The following is a 9,771-nucleotide window of genomic DNA, read 5'->3' as shown; positions in this document are numbered from 1 at the left end:
TGAGAAGATGGGGAGGGATCAAAGGAGTTGTGCAATCTCTCACTTCATTTCCTGGAAAACAGCTCAGGACAAATTTAAATCAGTGATGGATAATAAGTGGAGACAGCAAACATCACAAGGTCCTGCAGCTGCCCCCTCGGCTTGCTGGTAGACAGACCTGGAGAAAGCTGCATGGGGCCCTCCCAAGCTGGTGTGTAAGGCATGGGTCATTGTGGAGCACCTAGAGCTCCTTGCTTCTTTGACTGGTGCTCCCAGCCTGCACTGAGACACAAGCAGTGCCTACCAACCATGTGCCCTCTGCAAAGCAACTATCATAGTGTACACAGGCCCTTGACCTCTCTCCAGGGGAATAAGGATGGGGAAGAAAATTGAGACCCATAAAAAAAAGTCAATGCGAAAAATGGATTAAGGGAGGCTCTTTTAGAAAACTTCACTGGGTTGGAGAGTTTCCTCCCTCAAATTTCCCAGAATCTTTCCCAGAATCTCAGAATGTGATCTTATTTGGAAATAGGGTCATTGCAGAGACAATTGGTTAAGATGAAGTCACACCGGAGTAGGGTGGGTCTTTTTCTTTCTTTCTTTCTTTTTTTGAGATGGAATCTTGCTTTGTTGCCCAGGCTGAGCACAATAGCATGATCTCAGCTCACTGCAATCTCTGCCTCCCAGGTTCAAGCAATTCTCCTGCCTCAGCCTCCCAAGTAGCTGGGATTACAGGCACCTGCCACCATGCCTGGCTAATTTTTGTATTTTTAGTAGAGATGGGGTTTCACCATGTTGGCCAGGCTGGTCTCAAACTCTTGATCTCAGGAGATCTGCCCTTCTCAGCCTCCCAAAGTGTTGGGATTACAGGCGTGAGCCACCACACCTGGCCAAAGGTGGGACTTATTAGAAGAGATACACAGACACACGGGGACAGTGCCATGTGTATTAGTTTGCTAGAGTGGCCATAACAAAACACGGCAGACTGGTGGCGTGAACAACAGAGATTTATTTCCTCATCGTTCTGAGGGCTAGAAGTCTAAGATCAAGGTGCTGGCAGGTTCGGTTTCTCCCGAGGCCTCTCTCCTTGGCTTGCAGATGGCCAGCTTCTCACTGTGTCCTCCTGTGGTCACCTGCTGTCTGTTGTTTGTGTCCTAATCTCTTCCTACAAGGACACCAATCATATTGGATTAGAGTTCACCCTAACAACCCCATTATAAATTAGTTACCTCTTTAAAGGCCCTATCTCCAAATGCAGTCACATTCTCAGGTATTAGGGTTTAGGACTTCAGCATATGAATTGGGGACTGGGACACAGTTCAGCCCATAGCACCATGTGATGATGAAGGCAGAGATTGGAGTGATGTGCCTGCAAACCAAGCCTGCGCTTGTGAGCCCCTGACTCTCTGTAATCTGTCTCTGCAGCTCCAGCAGCTGCCTGGCATGGACAACCAGATCGGTGCTGGTGCATTCATTCATTCATTCATTCAAGTTACAAGTCGAATGAATGAATGAATGAACGAATGAATTGAATGAATGAATGAATTTAAACTGGGAAGTGATTTAAACTGGAAAGCAGCCCTCACAAGGCAATTTTGCACTCAGTTTTCACTCCTCCAGGTAGCTGCAAATCATGAGAAAACACAGGGTGTGCACAGTCCAGTACCTGTCTGACACCACCGCTGGTAGGAGCACTGGATTTAAGAAAGATTTCAAAATGTAGAAGGGAGAGAAGGGGCAGAGTGCAGCAAGGGGGCTGCAGAGTCTAGAGCTGCACCAATTAGATCAGCGAACAGCAGGCAGCCTTTGTCCCTGGTGGGAAGCACCCAGCAAGGGACCGGTGGCAAGGAGCCGCTGAGAGGTGCCTGCTTTTTCAAGGGAAAACGTAATTTATAAACAATCAACATCTTAACAAGCTAAAAGCAATCAGCCCTGACTTCTAGCAGATTTACCGATGCTCAAGTGACTAAAATTCACAATGTTTTTCCCACCCAACTTTGTTAATTTGTGGCCCGTGTTCATTAGGACAAGTCCCTAGGGATGGTTTCCAGCTCAGCTTCCAACGTAATGATGCCAAGCCAGGGTCCTGGTCACTTCTCCAGCATGGGTGCTGGCCCAGGGCAGCCCAACCCTGTCTTTCTCCCTTTCTTACTGTGTTATAGGCTTGCCTGGTAACTAATAGGATAGGATATGTTTGTTTTGTTTGAAAATTCTAGCGTTTCAAAAATCACCCATCATTTATCACTCATCCGAGATGAGCAATTGTGGGTTGATGCTGTCTGGATGCTTTTCCTCTGAACCCCTCCTCTCTCCACCTCCTCCCACCTCCCACCCCCCAGGGGAAATCAAGAAAAACAAGATTCTACTTGTCTAGGCCCTCCGAGACTCCTCGGAATTGCTGGAATCGTCACAATAAGTGGTAGTAATAGAACCATATACAGGATTGTAAATACAAACTGCTCTGTGGAGTGGCAAAAAATAATGAAGTAATTAGGTGAACTATTATCAGCACCTGTGACTGATGGGTGCAAGCACGTTTCTGGCTTTATTATATTGTTATTTGTCAAGAACAATGTGCAGATTCTGAAGTTGCCTAACTTATTGTCCTACGCCCAGTTTCCCTCTCCCGAGAGCCTCAGTCACCTCAGGTGGGTCGATGCCCGGGTCCGGCCTTCGGAAATGCACAGTGGGGAAATGAGAGTCCTGCTTTGCAACCTATTAAGGGGTAACGCCATTTTAATTAGTAATTGATGTGAGCCTAAGAGGTGCTATTTCATGCGTCATTTCTAGGGAAAGCATGGGGCCCATGGACAGACGGACTAAACCATGAGCCCACTTCAATGGGAGACAATTGAGGGGATGGGGACTTGCAAAATAAGTCACCGTTGATTCTCAATGGAAATGGCCATTCAAACACTCAGCCTGTATTCTTGTACGGTCCTGTCTCCTCACTGATATTTCTGAACGGAAGTGCCCACTTGCCAGAAATCATAATTGGATGATGATAATAATGACACTTATCATACTACTGTGCACCACGCCCTGCTTTAGGCACAGCATTTGTACTTCCTCATTCATTCCTCACTACAACCCAGTGAGACATATACTCTCATCATCCCCAGTCGACAGAATGGGGAAACCGAGGCACAGAAGTTAAGTGGTCCTAGGTCACGGAGCCGGGTTTCCAGCCCAGGTGTCAAAGTGTACCCTCCTCATCTTCTGTTCACTGCCCCTGCTTGGTGGGTGCCTTCCAGAGCTATGGACCAAGGCATGTTGACAGTGCGGCTGGAACAGGCTGAGCACCAAGAAGGGAAGTGAAGAAGTAGAAAATGGGTTGTGCTAAAAAAAAAAAACAAAAAAAAAAAACAACAAGGCCAGAAGACGATCTCTCACAGGCTCACCCATGGACTTGGGAGGATCCAGCGCCTTCCTGGAGCAGGGACAGGGAGAGACCCAGGTACAACCATTATGCACACGGAAGTACAGATGACAACTCCCATCATTCTCTAGAGAAATGCGTGACGTGGACAGGGTACATTCATTTGCTGAGAGACACACACACACAGGCTTCTTCTAAGCTTCCTTCCACCCAAAAGCTCTCAGGGCCCACACACTTTGACTGGCTGGTTCCTGAAGGATTTGAGTTTTAAACCAACAGAGTTAGTTGAATTCCTAGCAGGAGATTGTGTTTTGCAAGTTTTGCTTCCTCCAGCAGGCTGAATCTTTACTTCCCCTGTCCAGTCAACATTTCCAGGCTGGGCGTGGTGGCTCACGCCTGTAATCCCAGCACTTTGGGAGGCTGAGACGGGCAGATCACGAAGTCAGGAGATCAAGACCATCCTGGCTAACACGGTGAAACCCCATCTCTACTAAAAATACAAAACAATTAGCCAGGTGTGATGGTGGGCACCTGTAGTCCCAGCTACTTGGGAGGCTGAGGCAGGAGAATGGCATCAACCCTGGAGGCAGAGCTTGCAGTGAGACGAGATCGCGCCACTGCATTTCAGCCTGGGTGAGAGAGCGAGACTCTATCTCAAAAAAAAAAAAAAAAAAAAAAAAAAAAAGGAAAAAAAAATCCAACTTTGGTGGATGACCAAAGACAAGTTACCCAAACTCCTGGGACCTCAAGTTTCTCATCTGTAAAATGGAAATAATGACCCCACCTGTGAGGATTAAACGAGTTAATGTTAACTGCTCATTATTATTATTTTAAACAAAGGAGGATTGTCGGAGAAGCTAAGGAAGCTTAAGCTTCAGGGTCCTGTCTTGCAAGTTCCCTCCCTCAAGGCTCTGTATTCCGTATTGATAATTTTGTCTTCTTTTTCTTAAAGAGAGCATTGCCCCCCGCCACCCCTTGGATTGTATAAACTTCAGGCTCCTCAAACGTGGGTCTACCCCATGGTGATTAAGGCAAGGAAGCACGTGGCTGGGCTAACCGCGATAGCTCTGCCTAGCTCAAACATGCAGAGCTTCTAGATAGTAGATCTGAAAACACGTGTGAAGGACTCTGCTTTGTGAACAGGGGCACAAACTTCTTTCTAAGATGACGAGAAGCCATGGAAGACAGTATGTGCTAGAATCATTATAGGGTGACCAACTTGCCCCCGTTTGTCCGGGACTATACTACTTTAAAAGCCGAAAGCACCATGTCTTGAAAATCTCTTCCGTTCTGGGCAAGCTGGGTCAGTTTATCGCCATCCTTGTTGAGAAGCATGTCACTACTATTCACCACAGGGCTCCCAGCTAGCTGAGTGCTTGGCGCACGGTAGGTGTCCAGTAAATATTTGTTGAATGAATGGAGTGTAAAGTAACCATTGGTACCTCACAGGCCCAGAGGAGGACGAGCGCACAGTGATCTAAGGTGGACAGGTGGATTGCATGGAAATTCAGTGTGAAAAAATAAGCCTGTGATAGTGAAGTTGGATCAGAAAACCACCGTTATTGAAAGGAGGGTTGTGGAATGTGATGAGGGAATCTCCCAAATGCAGGGGGCTGCTTAGACCCCAGGATCATTTCTGTTTACTTTTGTGTACCTGATAACAAACAGTATGTCTTCCTTCCATTAGAATTTCCACATCATCGTTTTCTCAGCTTGGAAACAATGCCTGTGTTCAAGGCAGAACCTTGAATACAAGCTGAATCTGGTGTGTGTGTGTTTGGTGGGGGTTGGGTGGGGATAAATGGTGCCCCAGGCAGGTCAGCGGTGGGCTTTGGGCATGAGGGTGAGCTGCTCAGGACCCAAATCCACAGGCTGTGCAGACTCCAATTACCCGAGGACTTAGAGATCAAACAGCCCAACTGTGCCTCACAATAAAGGAGGAGGTCTTAATTTTACTTCGCACTACACCCTTCCAGCCAGATCGTGCAAAACAATGCATTGCATTTACGTCTTCCTGAGCCCCAAACCTCTCTGAAATTGTCTCAGGCTATCCCAGCAATATCGCTACAAAGTAGATAGAGGAAAGAGTTAGATAGAGAGTTAGATATTCTAAAGAATCATGCGATTTCTACTGGACTGGTCAGAATGTCACGGCAACTACAGACGGCTTTATCTCACCCTTCTGCTTTGTTGAGGACAGAGCACTTTTACATCTTATTTATGTTTATTTTTAGGTATATTTTTAGTGGCGACATGTTGGCTTGTGGGTAAAATGTTTGCGTTAGTCCTCAGCTGAGCTTCCCATATGCACAGGGTACTCAATACATAGAAAACAAGAAAGCCAGGAAAATGCCAATGGCTAGAGACTGGAATTCTGCAAATTTTATTTTTCTCCACTCTCATAGTACAAACAGGATTTGTAGTAAGGCACAGTATTGCCAAAATTAGTCTGATTTCCTTTTCAACAATAACAATCAGCCAATAGGTAAATATTCTAGAAAATGTAGTCATTTTGAACATTTGAGATTAAGAAAAGCAGAAAATCTGGATTTTTTTGGTAGACATCTAAATATATAGGCAACGACAGAGACCCAAGACCGTACATCTGGTTTATTTTTACATATTATCATTAAAATATCTGTCTTACTTTCAGACCATGAGTTTTTAAAAATTGAGAATAGTGCATCAAAGTGATGAAATATTTTAGGATTTTTTGATATGTAACGTAACCCATAGAAAACCATATTCTTCTTGCTACTTGTTTATAGCCTTTTTTAAAAAAATGAACATTTCAGACACCTTAAATTGATAAATGTTTCTCTTAAAATAAATCACTCTTTGATAAAGAGAGTGGAACATAAATGTTTGAGATGTAGCTGAAGCTCTATCACCATTTATGGATCAGGATTATAGTTCAAAAGGCAAAAGCTGGTATGTTTTGAGGTTGAGCATTTTATACTGAAAGGGTATATTTATAATGGAAATTAACCTTAACATGAAGAGGAAATGATGTTATGGGATTTTCTATTTTGGAACTAATAAGCTATATCATTTCTTATTTGATGGTCTTAAGAAGCAGTTAACATGACTTGAAAGCAACATTTTTCAAGTACTGTAAACATGCTACCATGGAAAACCAGAGAGAAAAATGTTCCTGTCTGTGAGATTCCTAAACAACTTATCTTAATTTGGGTTGTTTACTCTCAAATACTGAATGTTCTTCCCACTGTTCCGCTGTAGTCCGACACTGTGTATTTAATTATTTTTGTGAAATTTACAAGTAAATGACTTATCATCTGATTCATCTTATTTTGAATTGTCTTGAAGATACTTAATGCTGATACTTAACGCAAAACAAAACAAAACAAAAAACAAACAAACAAAAAACCCCAAACTCTGAGAGTCCTCACTCTGTATTAACTAATTAACTTTACAGGAATAAACCTGGAGACATTTATTTTTTCCACTACTACTTTTGGATTTATTAAATCTTTTTATTATAGTAGTCCCAGGCTAGAAAGCTAAAAATTAAAATAGTCGATAATTGTGGAACATATTGTAATTCATGGCAAAATATCACGATTATGCGTACGTGTAAGAATTAAGATGTCTTAGGAACTAGCACGAGTGAGCTGGATAAAATGCGGCACCTGTCACAGAATCTGTCCCCTGTGCATTTCAGTAATGTCAGGCAAGTCCTCCGGGTTGTAGAAGTCATGGGCAGGTCATGGATTTCTGCACACAGCGATGGCTTCTGTGGGACAAAAAGCAGTGATTATCACGCTACTTACCTTGCTTTGTACCACAACTGTTGCAGGCAAGGGTGTCTCCGACGGCGTCTTGGTTTTGCTTACCTGAATCCCAAAAGAAATCTTTTCCCCCTAGTTAACTTCTTGGTTGTTCCTTAAGACACAAGGATTTTGGGAAAGACCGTGGCATGCTTTCCTCAGTGGTTCTTCTCAGTTTAATGCCTTAAAAATGGACAAATGTTCCCTGGCTGTCCGATAGGCACTGAAATTCGGAGCAATCAAGCTCGTTCCAAAAGCCTTTCCCACGGCATAGGCACAGTTTCACAGATGGCCACTAGATGGCGTGTGACAACCATTTGTGTCAGCCACACGCAAAGGCTTCCCGTTCTCCATAAAGGTACCAAAGGCGTCCTCCAACAATTGGTCCAAGACAACTTCACTATTACGTTGTTACCAGTTCAATCCTTATACGGAAACTTAAATGGTCCCGGTTTACGTTTTGGAAGTAGGGGGAAATTTTCAGTGAGGGGGCTATATCAGAATCTGTGCTATTGTATTTATGCATCACCGTTAATAAACGTTGGCACTTAAAGCTGAATTATAAGGCACATCGTTAAATGTCAGCGTGTATCTACCCACTTATCTACGAATGTTTCAACAAACATCTATTAAGTGTCTAGTACTATGTGCGAAATGTGACTCATTCTTCTAAAATACTGAAAGGACATTTTATTACCAGAAAGTAATGCAAGTATCAGAAAATAAAGACTTTTCATGTTGCCCAGTTGGGTCATTGATATAATGTTAAAACTAAATACATTAGCTCCTCCTTCTCTGAGGTTTTCTTTTCTGTGGTTTCACTTACCTGTGGTCAGTTGTGGCCCCCAAAAATTAAAGGGAAAATTTCAGAAATAAGCAATTCATAAGTTGTAAATTGCGTGTCATTCTCAGTTGCGTGCTGAAATCACCCTCTTGCTCTGTCCCACCTGGGAGGGGAATCTTCTCTTTGTCCAGCATATCCACACTGTCTAAGGAACCTTCCCGTCAGTCACACGCTGGCCGTCTCAGTTATCACATCGACTGTCACCGTTTCCCAGTGCTTTGTGTTCAAGTAACCCTTATTCTCTTATATAATGGCCTCAAAACATGAGAGTAATGATGCTGGCAATTTGCATATGCCGAAAAAGAAGCCATAAAATGCTTCCTTGAAGTGATAAGGTGAAAGTTATCAACTTAATAAGGAAAGAAAAAAATTATATGCTGACATTGCTAAGATCTACAGTAAGAATGAATCTTCTACCCACGGATTGTGATCAATTAGTTGTAAACACCACTGCCCTTGGACCAGCCTACCCAAGAATGGTAAGGAAAAAAAGAAATTCATGCACAGTATACGTAGGGTTTGGTACTATTGCAGTTTCAGGCATCCACTGGGGGTCTTGGAAGAATGTATACCCCGTAAATAAAGGGGGCAGTTGTACGCTCCTGCAATTTCAGAAGCTTTTTTTTTCTTTTGAGATGGAGTTTTGCTCTTTTTGCCCAGGCTGGAGTGCAATGGCGTGATCTCAGCTCACCACAACCTCCGCCTCACAGGTTCAGTAGATCTCCTGCCTCAGCCTCCTGAGTAGCTGTGATTACAGGTGTGCACCACCATGCCTGGCTAATTTTGTATTTTTAATAGAGATGGGGTTTCTCCATGTTGGTCAGGTTGGTCTCGAACTCCCGACCTCAGGTGATTCGCCTGCCTAGGCCTCCCAAAGTGCTGGGATTACAGGCGTGAGCCACCACGCCTGGCCCAGAAGCTTCATTTCTTGATATAGAATAAATCTGAGTGTCAGGGGGAAAATCACATGAAACACCTTGCAAACTATCTTTCCCCTTATAGAAAAATATGATTCTCCTTGCCTTAATAAATGTAAATTCCTGTAAAGAAAATAAATTAATAAGCATACAAGTCCTATAGTGGAGTCACTTTCTCTTTCGTGTCCATTGTCACCGAGTACAGAAATGAAGTATTTTATGACATAATTTTTACAAATCCGTATTAAGAGAAACCTTAATAAGAATGACTTTATCACAAACTGTTCAAAAAGACACGAGAAAACATTCCCAAAAGTTAGTTCCATATCTGTGGAGAAAATGAAGCAATCTCTAAGATCATTTCCACTTTTAAAAGCCAGTGGTTTAAAAAAAACTAGTGGCATTTGAGTTCTTTCGCCCATCTCAAAATAGGTGTGATATTTCTTCTAAGCCAATGTCTAACCGAAAGAAAAGAATGGTTTCATTTTTAGAATTACTGGCTGTTTGTTTGAGCTGAAGAATTAGTTGCATTTCAAAATAAGGACATGCCTAATGAAATGATTAAAACATACAGAACATTAAATTATAAGCAGATGGGGGTGAAACCAAGGGAGGGAGGAGGTGAGTTTGCTGGAGACCTGAAGTCCAGGGAAGCTGACAGCTTTGGGTTTTCCTCAATAACACAGAAAATGATTGTTTAAGCAACAGAGGGTAAGAAAACAACCTTTGGAAGACAATCTTTCTCTCTCTCATTCTCTCTCTCTTCTCCCCCTTTCTTATAGGCAGCAACTTACAAGAAAAGCCAGAAAAGAAAACCCATGTGTATTGTAACAGTTTCAAGAGACAGCCATTCCAAAAGAAAAT

The 9,771-nt window shown here is 43.1% G+C and overlaps 1 long non-coding RNA gene across 1 annotated transcript; it reads right to left on the bottom strand.

Annotated features, from left to right (window-relative positions):
• Positions 1-957: 957 nt before the first annotated feature.
• Positions 958-7,387, bottom strand: LOC102126219 (uncharacterized). The gene is made up of 3 exons (XR_280898.4): positions 7,213-7,387; positions 7,009-7,112; positions 958-1,144 (listed from the first exon to the last, which is right to left on the bottom strand). It is a non-coding gene; the product is annotated as an uncharacterized lncRNA (long non-coding RNA).
• Positions 7,388-9,771: the final 2,384 nt, after the last annotated feature.

The sequence above is a fragment of the Macaca fascicularis genome, chromosome 9 (assembly GCF_037993035.2).
Source record: "Macaca fascicularis isolate 582-1 chromosome 9, T2T-MFA8v1.1".
NCBI lineage: Eukaryota > Metazoa > Chordata > Mammalia > Primates > Cercopithecidae > Macaca > Macaca fascicularis.
This window is presented reverse-complemented; position numbering and strand designations above follow the sequence as displayed.